At 43.0% G+C, this 16,450-nt stretch overlaps 1 protein-coding gene across 2 annotated transcripts in view; it reads right to left on the bottom strand.

Moving 5' to 3' along the window:
* Nucleotides 1-14,838, bottom strand: part of ADGRF5 (adhesion G protein-coupled receptor F5) — a 98,736-nt gene extending 83,898 nt beyond the window's left edge. Inside the window, exon 1 of one of the 2 annotated variants that reach the window (XM_019734692.3) lies at nucleotides 14,613-14,838. The gene's annotated coding sequence lies outside the window, so the exon portion shown is untranslated. The remainder of the gene's footprint in view (nucleotides 1-14,612) is intronic. The other variant, XM_019734690.3, reaches the window with a different exon arrangement.
* Between the last annotated feature and the right edge of the window lie 1,612 nt (nucleotides 14,839-16,450).

Here is a 16,450-nt window from a genome sequence, read left to right as displayed (position 1 = left end):
GGAAAAGTTTACTACACTCACCTTATACTCTTTGTCCTGTCATATCTTTCCTCTCCTCTCCACTCTATCAAACCTTGCATAAAAACACTCAGGCTTAACCATTTCTTCAGGTCTTCATTTCTTTATACAGGCTGTTGTATCATGAAAAACTTAAATAAATATATATGCTTTTCTCCTGTTAACCTGACTTTGTCAGTCTAATTTTCCAACCCAGCCAGGGACTCTAAGAAAGTAAAGGAAAACTTTTTCCTTCCCTTCACCTCCAAGCCGCTGATGAAATCTTGCCGTCCACCTGTACTTCTCGCCATAAGAGGCTCGGAGCGTCTTGGTAGGTGCAGGTCAGCCCCTGGGACTAGACCCCTGGGACTTTCTCACCAAAGTCTCAGGGTGGAGCCTAGGATCTTTATTATTAACAAACTCTCTAGGTGACTCTTATGCAAACTAAACTCTGAGAACTACTGTTCTAGAGACTACACAAATGTTCTACTGCAAAGCATTTCTCAGCAGGCCCTCATCGCTCCCCAGAATTTACCTTAGTTTTCCATTTTTTCCCGTTTTTCTGATTATATCAAAGCAAACGTCTCAGGGACTCGTTACTCCCTCCTTTAATGAGTGACTCTTTTCTACCTGCAGGAGTGGGAATCTTGCTTTAACGTGGTCTGTTGAGTGGTTAAGCTCAAGGTATGTGACTTGAGTATGGGCAGGGCAGAGCTGGTATTGGAGCCAGTGAGCTCAAAGGTGAGGAGGAGACATTAGGAAATGGGAGGGTACTGGCTGCCCCATAACCTCATGGAAGCGCATAGTAAATAAATAGACAACCAAATCAGTATATTTGGAGGACTTCAACTAAAATCCCTACGTGAAAATTAAACAAATGAGGGGAAAGAGCAAGTTAATAAAAGCTAATTGTTTCTTGGGCTCAATGAAAGTAGTTTTCTGCTTATTTCCTTTTTATATAATACAATCACTGTCGATTTGAATTATTTTTAGTAACTTCCCTTTGAACCCATTGTTTCAAAACTCAAAAGTCACTTTCAGTAAAGGTTGAATTTTGTTGTGAGGATGAGGATACAGAATGAGGGGGTGGGGGTGTCCACTAATTTCTCTGGTAACCTATGGTGAAACTAGTATCGAAAAATCTTAAAACATATATTTATCCCATTTCTTCTCTATGAGAGAGTTAATGGAGTTGAATCTACTTTGGATGAATGATGATTTCCAGAAGCTTCCAGATATTCAGAATGGCATTTGCATTCCAATACTATAGACAGCGGAGTTTATGTTATCCTCACGGGAAGTGATTTTCTTATGACTTGTAATTATTTCTGCTCCTAGGAACCTCACTTTGTTTCATTACTCCCTTGTGTTAAAGATTGTTAATTTGGCCACTTGCTGTTTTTCACATGAATCTTTCTCTTCTACATCTTTGGTGTGAGAAATGTAGTTTGTGACCATGACATAAAAGAGGTAATTTTTTTTTTTTAAACGAAGGGGAACATTAAGCATCTAGGATCCTTTCTTCCCCATCCATCCTTTCACCCCTCCCTTGTTCAAGGTGCCTTTGGATTTTCAGCCTCTTCCTGCCTTATCTATCAAAAAGGAAATAACAACCCAAGGGGTATAGTTTGGCCTTAGCCAGTTGGCCACACTCAGAGACACCAATCTCATATTTCCACATTCACAGTCCACTCTATAAAGGCTCAGATTCAAATTATTCCAAAATGCAGAGACACATGCTCAAAGCCACAGCTCTAAAGCCCTCCAAAGGGGCAAACCTTTGACTCAAGTGTTTGCACTGGGTAACAAGTGACTTCCTGCTTCGCAAACAAATGTTCCAAAGGGCTGATTTTTCAAATTCCGAAGAACTCTACAAGTCACCATATTTTGACCACTTGCAGACCAGAATGAAACAAGATATCAGGAATATTTGGATTCGATTTTCTTAAACTACAGAAATATTTAAAAATTAAAGGAGCATTACAGCAAAGGAAGAGCTTTAGTCATTCTTCCTCCCAGGAATCTTCAAATGTTAGTGCGGCCTAAGAATCACCCAAATAATTTTGACTTCACACTCAGAGATTCTGCTCTGCAGAGGGCTGCACCACCTGGAAACTTGTGAGAAATTCAAATTCTTGAGCCCACCCTGATCTCCAGAATCTAAAACTCTGGGGGTTGGGCCCAGTAATCAGTGTTTAAACAAGTTCTCCAGAGTGATTCTGATACACACGAAAGTTGAATAACCATTGAGATATATAGCATGACTGTTTTCACCATAGTGGTTCTCGCTTTGAAAAACCACCAGTTGCATCAGAAGCTCTGCATGCATTTAGAGAAACACTGGCAGATACAATAGATAAGCTGCCGGGTTAGGTCACGGGGAGTCCATCCTCTCTCCAAAATGGCACAATTATCTTAAGCTAAAAACCTGAATCATTAGGGCTTCTGCCTACACATCTAGCTTCACCTCTCTCTCCCAAGTTTTTCTCATCTTACTCTCCTTACTCTGGACTCCTTCAGTGCCCTGCAAGCACTCTGTTCTCTAGCCTCTGCCTGGAACTACCTCCTTCCTCCATTGTCACTTGTCTAACTCCCATTGTCCTTCAAAGCCCAAATCGAGGTCATTCCCTGCAAGAAGCTGCCTTTCACTCCCTCTAGTTCTGCGTACACTTCCACTCCTCACTTCCGTGTGTCAGAGCACTTATAATGGGCTATTTGTGTGCTCTTCTGCGGTCCTATGATCCCCAATCCCCCGCTCTCACCGCCAAAGCAGGACCTTGTTTGTCTACTCTTCTGTGTCCTGTATCTAGCACAGTGTCAGGCACAGGTGCTCAGTCAATGTTTGTTATAAACGAATCCTCAGGGAGGCACATCATTAGAGGTGCTATAAGAGGTTAAGGGCATGGGCTATGGCACCATCCTGCCTGGGTTCAAGTCTTAGTGCTCTTAGGTTGGTGCAAAAGTAATTGTGGTTTAAAAGATTTTTTTAAAAAATTGCAAAACAACAGATTTACTTTTGCACCAACCTAGTACCATTTACTAGCTATGTAAATTTGGCATGTTATTTAATCTCTCTGTTCCTCAGTTTTCTTATCTATAAAATGGAGATAGTAGTACAATGGTCTCATAGAATTGTTGCTTCAAGTGCTTAGAGCAGAGCCTGATAAATGTTAAAGCCTCGAGTTTTATGCTTCAATGCTAACAACAAAAAGGACCTAAGAGGCTTCTGCAGTTGGAAGCGCCACATAATGCCTCTCTCTCTCTCTCTCTCTCTCTCTCTCTCTGTCTCTCTCTCTCTGTCTGTCTCTTTCTCTCTCTCTCTCCCTCCCTACCACGATCCCTCTCTCTCCAAACTATCTTATTTCTTCTCTAGGCTGCTAATATTCCTTTCCCCTTTCTCGTTCTCTTTCTTTGATATAGTACTCTATAAGTCTACAACAACATCCTACATTTACAACCATTGGAAGTGTGTGTGTGTGTGTGTGTGTGTGTGTGTAAAAGATGAAGTTTGTTGGTTTCGCTTTTGAAGTTAAAAACAGAACTAAGGTATATCAGGAAATAGGAAATAAGTATTAGCCAATCCCTTAATCAGAGGCCTTCTTTTTGAAGGATAATCCATAACAATCAATAAAACCCCCATGTTCTTAAAAGTTGTCATTTATGAAATTGTTGACTTAAGGCGGGTCTCAAATAAAAAGAGAAGACAACCCTGGATTTAGTCATGTACAGCAGATATGAAACTTAACCATACAAGCAAAACAGGGAATTGCCTGATAAAATAAGCAGAATTCACAGGTAAGGTGTGCAAAAGCACAAAATTATTCGAGTTTTATCAAGAGCATCCCAAGTTTGCTCTCTAGTCACATGTCTAGTTACATTAGCAGTTTGCTTACATATTTATATTTCAAAAATCCTATTTTTTTTACCAATAAACTACAACATACTCATTTACTGAACAAATGTTTTTGAGCACCTACTTTGTGCAGAATACTGTTTTAGGTTCTGTAAAAACAAATCATCCATGGGTTTCCCAAGTGTATAAAGTTTATTGTCATCATCGGTGGCGTGGATGATACTTTTGTTGTTATTATTAATTGCTATCTCTTGCTGAGAACCAGCTGCATCAAAGGGTTTGGACTACGACTACGTGCTTTTTAGAAGATTGTTTATGTACAATGTCATTTAATTTTGACAATAATCTATGAACTACTTAGCTAGCTAGTCCCATTTTAGAAAGGGAGGCAAGGTTTAGCAACTTGCTAAGCTTCGTTTAAAAACTCCATAGATAGGAGGTCAAGCAAATTGAAGGGCTTAAGGCAGATTCCGAACCCTAAACACAACTCTTACCACTATGCTATGTTGTGCTCCAAGATAAACTGCCGAAAGATATGTGAACAAAATGCTAAGCACATGATGGTCTGAGGGATGTTATGAAGCAGTACAGGGTTCTCTTCCAAACTTGTGGCCTAGAGAAGGGTTACAAATTCAGCAGGAAGAATGTTTCTACAAAGAGGAGCCCAGATGGCAAAATGACTAACCTACCCAGAAGAATGCAGGAAGGGGCCCTTTAAAGGACCAGTAGAAACACTTTTCTAAATGCAAACGGTCAGATATTTTCTAACTATTGTTACTTACACATAATCAAATGTGCTTCAGACTTTGGAAGAAACATCTAAGGTGCCGATTGAAAAATGTGGACTCGGCAGCACTGTTTCCTTTTCCCCACCCCCATGTGTGCGCACACACACGCGCACACGCACGGGTTCTGATTTCACAGGGCAGCTAGAGCCTGGCAATCTTCATTTTGACCAGCGCACTAGCCAATTTGTCCACTGGTGATCTCTAGCCCACATTTGGATGAACCATGCTTTGTATCTCCAGTATTTTATTTGTCATTTACAGTTCTCTGGTACTAATATTTTACATACGTTATTATAAAAACCCAAAATAGAGATTTTACAGGAATAGGAGTTTTCAAAACAAATAGCCGGTCCCATATTTTGTCCTCATAGCCCAACAGAGGATGCCGTGTACCCTCACCACCCAGGTCTGGGTGAGCCTGTGGGCTTCTTCTCTAAGACCCATCCCTGCCCTGTACACTCCCAGGAGACAGGAGGTTGTGGATTATGTGCTGACTCCATGTTCAGGCTCATCTTCCTGTGGGCCCCACGGTTCTCCTTCAGACAACTCAGCAAATCAACCTCTGTGATTTCAAAAGATCTGCAGGTGCAGCCGTGGAAAGCTTATGCAATGCCAGCTCCACTGTCAAGTGGTGACCTTGACAAAATATTAGTTCTGCTCCACCATGGCAACCCCACTTCAGATGCACGAAAATACAATGCCACCCATGACACAGTCAGAAATTCTCCCTAAAGGGAATTTAAATTCAGTGTGAAGTCCCAGTTGGACTTCCTGGCTTTTAAACAGAGGTTTAAAACTCAAGTAGGAAGTGTTAAGAATTGTGATTTTGACACTGAGTAAAGGTATTGTGAGTAGGCTAAATGTGAGTCGTTAAACTTAAATTACATTAACATAAAAATGACGAATCCATCCATCCCAGAATAGTAAGGATGTTATTTTAAGCTCAGGGATAAATTCATCAAAATGTCGTTTGTTAAACGACAGTTTTATATTCCCTATTCTTTATCAAACATTTATTGAAAACCTAACGTGCCAGGTTACTATGCTAGGGGAAGAAATAAAAAGATGAATAAGATGGCACCTCTACATCCTAGGAAAGACGTGCGTGTGAACGATTACTCAGAATACAAATACAAAAGGCACCATAACAGAGGCTGGAGAAAGTGCTGTGAGGGCACGTACATGAGACATGGGTTTTGCACAAGGATGGGGAGACATGTAAAAAGGAAGTAATCTGGTGGCATTTAAAATGGGCTTTGGAGGATCGATAGTTTACTTGGCAGAGAAGGGAGAAAAGAGGACTCTAGGCAGAGGAATGACCTGCAGTAGGGAGGTGGTGTAGACGGACAAGAGAAGGTGGCCCAGGTCACAGCCACCAGGAAGGTGAGGAACGGCAGAGGAAAAGGAGCCTGCAAAGAAAACTGAGAAGGTGCAGCGAGAGAAGTAGGAGAAAAACCTGGAAACTGTGGTGTCGCAGAAGGCAGGGACAAGACTAGAGGTAGCAGTCAACAATATCAAGTGCCACAGACAATGAGGCGAGGAGGGCTTGGGGACATAGAGGTGACAGAGAAATTTAGCCGGAGCATTCACTAAGGTGCACTGGGGGAAGGGGAGACGGGAAGACAGAAAGAGTGGTTTGCAGGGTGACTCGTTGGCAATAACATGAATATCCATAATTCTTGCAAGCATTTCTTGGTGAGGAGAAAAGGAAGATGGGAGAGGAACTGTAGGGTTGGGGAAGAGCTGCTGCTCCTATTGTTTTGAGATGAGAAGGACCTAAGCAGAATTAAATGATAATGAGAAAGAGCCAATCAGAGAGGAAAGTAGTGAGGCCATAGGGAGGGTGGGAGGGGGTGAGAGCTGAGTTCCGGATGCAGGAAAGGGCCGTCTCTTCCCTGGAGACAGGAAAGGAGGAAAAAGAGATGAGTGTTGAAGTAGATACTTTCAAGGAGTTGGTGGTCAGAGGCCAAGAGAGCTATTTCCTCTGAGAAGGCAAAGCTGTCTCCTCAGATGCGCTGTGTGTGCATGTGTGTACATCTTACGTCTGTGTGCCTGCGTGCACTTGGCCACACTAGTGCTTAGAGATTTGAGAACAGTGGACACACCAGGAAAATGTCTCTGGATATGATTAGTCTCCGGCTGGGTAAGGGTTCAAGTGCCTTTTCTGATCTTCCTGGACTTAGAACAAGCAGTGCTCTGGGTTCTTTGCATTCTCACTTACAATGCACGAGTGTATGTGTATGTATATATAGGGCATATGTTCTTGATGTCTCTTGCAAGCAGAAATTCTGCTTTCCCTTGGTGGCTAGTAGAGTATATGCAGCATATGCTCAATAAATAACCTGGTTGATTGAAAAATCTTTCAACTCATCATGGCCCTCTTTTTGCCAATAAACAGACTCCGGAGGGGAAAAGCAACTATCGTTCTAGGAAGGTCCTGCCCTGGGGACAGGGAACGGGACTTGGGTCAGCATGTTTAGTAGGAAAGCATATTATGGTAAACAAAGTAGAAATTTTAGGTGCCCACACACAACCCAAGTCCGAAATCTCTCTGCTTCTTAGAAGGCTAGAAGCATGATTTTTCTGCAATGTGAGGACCCAGGACTGGCGGACAGGAGAAAGGGTTAAGTAAGGATCTCTAGTAATGCTTCCACTTGTTCTTTGAGGAGTAACAAAGAGAGGAAGCACAGCCTTTGTGGAAGGAAATTCCCAGGCTTCACTTCGGACATTCGCAACTTGCCCTGTGAACCCCTGAGGGGTGTCTGATGATAAACACTTGCAAACAAAACAATCTGTAAAGGCGTTTTTACTAACATTCTCACATTTTCACCAAAGGGCTAAAGCACCTTTTCCTGCATCTGTAGATCTAGAAGGGACCTGGTCATCCACCTGCTGGCAGAGCCCAGCAAGCCTGTCCTGGCTCAGGGCTTAGTTTGTACGCGCAGATCCCCACGCCCCTTAGGGCTCTGTGCAGAAACCCTATCATCACACGGGGCTACTGGAATGTAGATGGCAGATCTCTCACAGGGTGCGTGTGGATTGCTGTGTGCAGACCTGAGATCCATCTTGGCATCTTCTGTAGTGACCCCCAGAAACAACCTTGAGCTTTGCACAAGCTTGAGTAATAATGCAGTGACCTTCCCCAGGAGTGGGAGGGCTTGACAAAGGTGTGAAAAGCTCTGCTAATAAAGGATGCCAAAATAAGTAACAAACAGCAAACCTCAAACAACAACAAAGTCTCTGGAGTCTTGGTAAATATTTTGATAAGGAGCTCTTCTAAGGAGCTCAACGCACATTAGAAACAAAATGCAAAATCTTAAGCAAAAATCTAGTGTGGGTCTGCTTATTTGTAACAATGTGTACCTTATTTGTCCCCAAACTAATAGGATGCCATGTTTGTTGCACCCATTTCGTAGATGAGTAAATCAAGGATCAGAAACTGGCCTAAGATACATTAATAGCAAAGATCTGGGTGATTCAGGGATCTGATTACTGCTCGTGTGTGTGTGTGTGTGTGTGTGTGTGTGTGTGTGTGTGTGTGTGTTGGGGCTGTATGCATGCACATGTATGCTTTTATTAATATGCTTAATAACCCCTTTACTAATCGCTAAACCAAGATCTTCGAATGACATCTTTGTTTCTGGGCTAGACCAGAGTCCACTTCACAGCACAGGTGAGAGTTAGATTCGAGACTACTAATAGAAAGCGGAGGCTTTATTTCTGAAATGCCATCACGGGTCCCTGGGATATTTTTAGATGAAATAATCATACATGTCTACTCATTTGCATCTTCCCAGAGCTGGCAGGTGACCTCCATCTTGACCCCAGCACTAAGGACCATGTAGACTGAGGGAATGACAGGTCCCTGATTTCACTCTAGGCGGGGTTACCATGAGCCTTCCTACTCAGACCTCCTCTGCCCTTTGTACTGTAACAATGTGCGGAAACACAGGCTTGTTAGAGGAAATTCCCAGGGCCATAGTTTGGACATTAGGCAGTTGCTTTGCTATGCTGGGCAGGCTGATCTGCATCTAAAAATAAACATGCATGGGTTTCTATGATTTTGCCCTGCACAGTGGATTATATTTCAAAGGGATTTTTTTTAAATTGTTTTTAAGAAAGCAAGCCTAGGTAAACCTGGAGAATAAAATATTTCATGGTTTCGTTTCGATTTGACAAAATCAAAAACTTTGCTGTTACCCGTTACTTTGCAAGGGCTGCTTTTCCTGCCCCAGGATTTCAAAACAAGAAGAAAGGAAGCAAAAGCCATGCTGACATGCTGCCCAAACAACTGCAGAAAGATGTGAGCGTTCAAAACCACAAGACCAACCAGTTCTTCCCAGTGCAGGAAGGATGAAGTATTAGCAAAGAACCCCCGGGGCGGCCTAAAGCAGTGCGTGTTGGGTGTAAGACCCAGTGTAACTAAGTTCTCCCTTCCCAAAAACTTTCCAGATCCATAGCTGGCAGAGAGGCTGTTGTTACTCATGCGACTCATTTAGTAGAAAAGGAAAGGTGGGTGAACAATGGCTGACGAATTTGACTCAGAGCAGGCAGACAGTTCTAGCAAGTTCTCCTGTCTCCCCCAAAGTTAAATACTCCACCCAGAAGTCCCGCAATTTAGAAAATGGTAGAATCATCATTTCACACTTTTTAAAATTAGAGTTTTGAATGGCCAAGAATACATATCCATAGATGTATGTTTCCATTTTATAGCTAGAGCAAAACTCAGGGACATAACTCTGAGTCTTGCTGTTACTTGCTGACCCTAGTTTGGCTGAAAATGTGCCAAAATGTGGCAATTTTCTATCAAACAGGAATGTGTTTGCAGCACAACAAGTAACCCACAATCTAGTTAAAGAGTAACCCAAGAGGAGTTGTTTGGAATGAACATTTCCCACCTCATCCTTCACATTTCTTTTTTGCTTTTTCCTGGAAGTCCAACCTAACTCTGCTGTTGCAAAGATCCTAATTTTAAAATGATCGGAGTAGATAGGTAGGGCTGGCTAGTAAAAAGGCAGCTGTGATCACTCTCTAGCCTGATGAATGCTTTTTGCAGACCTTCATTTGGTGGCTTGGGTTGGGGCCCTGACATCACAATACTCTTGATGGCTTTGAGCGGGAAGGACCTTGAGGTCATCACCCGGACCCCACCCAGTGCGGGCATCCCTTTTGGAACACCCCAGCCATGGTCTTCCAGGGTGCTGGCTCATTGCCCAGAACAGGGCGTTCCCTCCGCTGCAGGCAGCTCTCCCAGTTTTAGACAATTCTGATGGTGGGTAAATCCCTCCACACTGAGCTAAAACCTGTTACCCTATAATTTACACTCGTGATCCTCTGTTGACCTCTTTTCCCCCATAGAGCAATCTTTAAATATTTGAGAGGCAGCCTTCACGTGCCCTAAGGCCGACTTCTCACTTCAAATATCCCCTGGTTCCTTCAACTATCCTGCAAATGACAGTTTTCTCATTTTTCCCATCTTGGTCAGCTTCCTCTTTTAAGATCTGATGTATTTCTTGAGGCAACATGTTAAGTACTCTAGCTAATTAGTCATCTCTACAATTTGTGTGCTCAATAGTATCTGCATTTTCAGGCATGAAACAGATTTGGCAGGATACACTTGCTCATTCAAAGTGGCAGATGGGGATTCAAAACCAGGTCTGCCTCTTTCTAGCCCACCATGCGCCTCTCATTCAAAAAGAAATGTTGAACCAGGTCTATAGCCAAGTTTGATCTCAGATACATTATGAGCTCTGTGGCAGGCCACCAGAAACGTTCCACAAGGGTTAACATTCCTTTTGTTGTTGCAACTTGTTCTTACTAATAGAGATGAAGGGGTTTTTCTATTTTATTTTATTGAAATATAAATGACATTATTTTATTGAAGTATAAATAACATATTAGTTTCAGGTGTACATTAGGTTGCACTATTTGTATATACTGAGAAGTGGTCACCACAAGGAGTCTAGTTACCATCTGTTGCCTTACAAAATTCTTTTTTGCTCTTGTGTAGAGAACTTTTAGGGTTTACTTTCTCGGCAACTTTCAATTACGCACTACAATATTATTGACTATCGTCACTGTGTTGTACATTACATCTCCATGACTTACTTCTTTTATCATTGGAAGTTTGTACCTCCTGACCCCCTTCACCCGTTTTGCCCATTCCCAAACCCCTCCGCTCTAGGGAGAACCATTCTGCTCTGGTATGTATGTTTTGTTTGGTTTGTTCATTTGTTTTGTTTTTAGATTCCACAAGTAAATGAAATCATATTGTGTATTTGTCTATCTCTGTCTGGCTTATTTCACTTAGCATCATTCCCTCAAGGTTCATCCATGTTGTCACAAATTCTTTTTTGTGGCTGAGTAATATTCCATTGTGTATATGTACCATATCTTCTTTGTCCATTCATCTAGCAATAGACATTTAGGTTGTTTCCACATCTTACCTATTGTAAATAATGCTGCAATGAACTTAGGGGTGCACATATCTTTTCGGAAAAGTGGTTTTGTTTTCTTCGGATAAATACCCAGAAGTGGAATTGCTGCATCATAAGGTAGGTCTATTTTTAGTTGTTTGAGGAACCTCTATACTGTTTTCCATAGTGGCTGCAACCAATTTACATTCCCAACAACAGTGCACGAGGGTCCCCTTTTCTCCACATCCTTGCCAACACTTGTTTTTCTTGTGGTTTTTTTTTACAATAGCCAGAACTTAATGTTAATTGAACAGTTAGGAAGTAACCAGAAAAACAAAAAACACTTTTGCTGCTGAAGGGCAACCACAGACAAGGTGCGCATGCAGGAAGCATGGCAGCAAAGCAATGCTTGAGCAACAGGAAGCAGAGGAATTCGGGAAATCTAGGAGGCATCTCGTACAGAAGCTTCAGATGATAGGGGAGCAAGACAAGAACACTCAAATTGGGAGAGTGGTTGATTCGAATTGCCTACACAGCTTGCTTCAACCTGAGCCCAGGGGTTGTGTCTGCAGAATACAGAGAAAGTATTTGATTTCCCCCAGCTGACCATGCACTCCATGGGAGTGCAAAGCTTGAGGACAAAGGGTACTGTGTCCTTTTGGGAACCTACCCCAACATCTGATTCTGGGTGAGATCTGGTCAAGCCACACATCTTAAGGTGGGAACATGAAAAGGCCAACATGTCGTCAGAAAGGGAGTCCTTGCAGCTATGCCACAGTGAGGGTCAGGGACTGGCTATATGTCCACAGGCTTCTAGATTTTTCCTGCACCACTTGGTAGAGCTTCTTCCTTCCCTTCTCCTGGCTGCTTTACAAGGGCAGAGACTGCCCGAGGATGACACTGCCCCTCTCCTCAGGGGCTCCACTTCACACCAGTGCTACACCTAACAACTATGCCAAGTGGGTTCCTTTAAGCCGCAGGGCACTGCTCCCTGGAGCCACTGCCACACTGGCCTCGATGGAAGGTACCAAAGGACAAGGTTAATGTCTGTGGCTGAGCATATGGGCGTGGTAATGAAATGACTCCCTTAAAGTCTCTTTGGCCAGTTTGACTCTGAAAAATACAGAACAATGCCCTTCCAATAATTGTGGAGCATGAGGGAACTTGAGTGCAAATGATATCACCTTCTCTGTGCACTCATGAAGGCAGGGACACCTCTTCCTTGTAGCTCTCTGTCTTGTTCACCACTGGAGAAAATCAAGGCTCAGAGAATGGATGTGGACCCACCCAAATTCCTATGGTAAGTGAGTTGCAGATGCAGGACTAAATCAGGGCCCCAAAACACAGCCCAGCTTTGTTGTTACTAAATCACGCTGCCTTCAAGGTCCTGAGGTCTGTGCTTGGCTGTGCCAACATGTATTAGAAATCAGACTTCTTTCAGTTTTCCTTAATGTTTTCGTGGGAGAAGCAGGATAGAGGTTGAGAATAGATATGTCCTCTGTACGGGGAGTTGCATGGAGGCAGGACTCACATCTGTGCCATTTGCCATTGAGTCCCTAGCATGTAGCACAGTGCCCGGGGTATGGAAACTGCAGTACTTGCTGACAAATGAGTAAGTCTCTGGGTTGGAGTGGTAGAGAATGAGGGGACATAAAGAATCGCGTCTGAAAGGTGTGGCACATGGTAGATACTCAAAACATTTGGTGAAAAAAATTGAATCCAGCAGTCACATAAAGGAGAGTGTGGGGAAATGTTGCAGGGGCTGGCAATCTCCTTGGGAAGCGTCAAACTGTAGATCTCACTCTGGACATAAATTTGGGTTCTACAAACAATGTCTCCATTCATTTGTTCATTCATTTGTCCATAAATTCAATAAACATTTGACTGAGCACAAGCTATGCACCTGGCATTGTTTCAAGTGCTATGGATTCAGAAATCAAGGACTGATAACTCTTCCAAGATGAAAATAAACATAGTAACCATCATTTAATGTGCTGAGGACTACAAGTATGACCGAACATTTCGCAAAGTACTATAAAATCAGAGACCCGAGGGACACTTATTATGAGGTGGCCTGGATGAGGGGGAAGAAGGGGGCAGAAATCAGGCTGCGATAGGTATTCGGGTGGAGAAGAGGAACGGAGGTATTCCAAACAGGGAGAACAGCACACATAGACATATGTAGGCATTCGAGCTCTCGTGTACTGGGGAAATGGAAGGTATTAAGTCAGCTGGAAAGTCAGGTAAGGAGAGGTGACAGGATGATAGGGGCAGACCTTGGAGGTCTTGTCTACCCTCCGTTGGTTGGGGCTTCTCAAAGTGTAACGTACATAGGAATCACCCAAAGACGCGGATTTGGGACGTCTGAGGAAGGGGTGGAGAATCTGCCTCTCTAAGCTCCCAAGCCATGCCTGGTGCGGCTGATTCCGAGACTACCCTTTAGGCAGCAAGGCTGTAAGCCATGGGTGTGACGGGAATGTTTCACTGAGGAGAGTGACACTATCAGAACTGTATTTTCCCAAGAACCCTGTGGCAGGATATGGAGGATGGACTGGAGGGAGACTATGCTGAGGTAAAATGCATGAGTGGCAAGAAATGTTTAGCATCTGAGCTAAATAAATTATGGAGGAGTCGTCAGTGTCCAATACACAGGTATGAATTGGCTGATGTTCTATGAAGTTGCTATAAAATATTTCTCCCAGAGGAAAGGCTGATTGTGAAGACACAAATGAAACAATAAAAACATAAAAGGCAACAACAAAAAAATCCAGAGAAATATGCAGTGTTATTTGAATAAACCTTGACCCCTCTCCATATCTCAGTGAACACATTATCTTGAGCCCAATAGTGACCAAAAAGAGCAGCCAGCTAAGGGCTGAGTGACATCCTTGCAGACAATTTTCACAAGAGAGTAAATAAAGTCATCCTTCTCAGCCATCACTTGATATATGTTGTCACTACTAGCATTTAATTTCAGGAAACTTCAGGAAGAGCAGTTGTGTCATAGCAAATTCTGGAAAGTAACACAGAAGCCCACCGGATCCTGAGCAAAGTGCTTGTTCATTTACTTATAACTCACAGGTTCCCTAAATTAGAAACTCCTATTTCTATCCCTGTTAGAAATTCTCTGTCATCTTGAGTATATCTTTAACTGAAAGAAAACACTTAGAAAGTAGGGAAAAAAAGGAGGGGGAGGGGTCTACCTTGTTGAAAAGATAAGGCAGGTGGTAAACATTTTTTTCCTTATGCAGAAGCCAAAAAAAAATTAAAAATACAGCTTCCAATGAGATTTTCCCTCCAAAGAGAATATAATAATCAGATTCATGTAGTATGCTGGTTGGCCTGCTTTATCCAAAGAGGTACAAATTCAAAAACCCAAGAGGAGAGAGATCATTTCCCTCCCTATTTTTCCTCACTCTCCCGTAAATCCGTACTTCACAACGAGACACAGGTTGAAAACATGCAGCCACCTAGAAAAGCCATGTGGGACAGACACATCTACTTCAGAGCAGTAGATTCACATTCAACAAGACAAAACAAAATAACGCAGTGACCTACCTTTCTCTTCTGTGGTTTGCAGGCTCCTGAAGTTTAACCCTATCCTGGAAATCTTCCCAAGACCCTCTTATGTGAGATGCAAGTTAAGAGTTTCCCATTCAGTCACACAGACACAGGAGCCTGGGTTTTCACAAAACCAGACTGTAGCTCCTCAAGGCTCCCACAGACCTTAGGGAGCAGAGGTGAACTGCCTTCTGTTCTGTGATGCAGGAAAAAGCTGGGAGACACAGTGTGGTTGGAGGTGGGGGCGGAGGCTGGGGGAAGGGAAGTAATATGGGAACTGTAATAAATAAGAGATCCTCTCCACATGATTTCCTGTATTTGGTGCCTGTTGCCTCTCTCCAGGCTCCCTAGAGGAAATAAGAAATTTAAACTTGTCCTTTGGCCACTGGAAAGAAGAGAATAAACATGCTAAGAACCATGAAAATGAGAATGAGCCAGGGCAGCAGAAGGGAGCAGCTAGCTTTACCTTTTCCCAAGTGCTTTCTTCCTGAAGTTCCGCCAAGTGTTTAATCCTGCAAAAGTCAAGAATACCCTCATCCTCTTCCACTGAGCTGAAGCATTTTCTGGCCTCAGTCCGTATGTCATGCTGTAGAGGCTCTGGTGAGACAGGTCAAAACAGGCCCCAGAAGAGTCTGTTTGCCAGACTAGGGCAAGACCCTCTAGTCTCTGTCATTGGAACCACTGTTCACACTCTGTGTCTAATATTATAACACCTCCTAAAGTCCTCAAGCCATTTTGCCCTAGTGTTTAAAGGATAGCCTGAAAGCTACCACCTAGAGATTGCTGGAGGCAAGACCCTCTATGTAATTTGTGGGGCTCAGTGCAAAATGAAAAACATGACTCATTCAAAAATTAAGGATTTATATATAGATAGATAGATAAATATATCTATATCTATCTATATATGTATGTATATATATATAATTGTAGTTGACATTATTGTTAAAAATAATAATATTGAAGGAGGAACTAACTGCATTGTGAAATGATGTATCATTATTAAAATTATTAAAATAAAAAAAATTAAGGATTTCAAGATGGTGACAACAGAACATTAAATCAAGTGAGGGGGTGGGCGGGGCTTCTTCCTTTAGTGTGAGGACTGTTCAGGTTCTACATCCACGCAGCCAGTCATGGCTCTAGGAAGACGTTTGGAACTATGGGTGCATTGGTTTTAACCAGCTGAATTATCAGGAAGCCCAGACTACCACCATTTTGTTCAGCGGAGTGACCCTCAGCCCTTGAACAGCAGTGCACTTAGAAGCTGGGGCAAGGAGGGAAGTCGCTGGCTTGTGGGTGTGAGCAGGCACTGACCACAATGTATCACTGATTTAAAATCACCCCGGTGGTCTACTTGCTGATCTTCTGCTCACCTCCAATACATCCTCCTCCACACTGTCAGGGCAATCTCTCTCAAATGCAACCATCATGGTATGGTTCACATGTTTATCTTTCACGTAAGAAGAAAGGCCAAACACTTTAATATGGCTTACAGCCCCTTTAGGACCTGGCACTGGCTAACCTCTCCCACCTTACCTCAAAGCTCACCTTCACCTGCCCTCTCCTCACCAGCTTCTCATTCCCTCCTTCCCCACCTTTCTCCACACCTGGAAATCACTCTAAGAACAATGCCCTCCCTCAACCCCGAATCCTTCAAATCTCAGATCCTCCAGAAAATATTTTTTGGATGCCTGGGCCCCGGTGGTGTTTTTCCTTAGCAAACCGTGCTTCCCTCTCTAAAAAGTCATTAACTTAAAGCACTAGTCCCTGCCTCCTGCAAGACTATAAACTCTGTTAAGTCATGGACTGTGCTTCATTCAGCATTACGTCCCTAG

The sequence above is a fragment of the Rhinolophus sinicus genome, chromosome 2, assembly GCF_057876585.1.
Source record: "Rhinolophus sinicus isolate RSI-liver-muscle chromosome 2, RSI-T2T, whole genome shotgun sequence".
In the NCBI taxonomy this organism is placed as follows: domain Eukaryota; kingdom Metazoa; phylum Chordata; class Mammalia; order Chiroptera; family Rhinolophidae; genus Rhinolophus; species Rhinolophus sinicus.
This window is presented reverse-complemented; position numbering and strand designations above follow the sequence as displayed.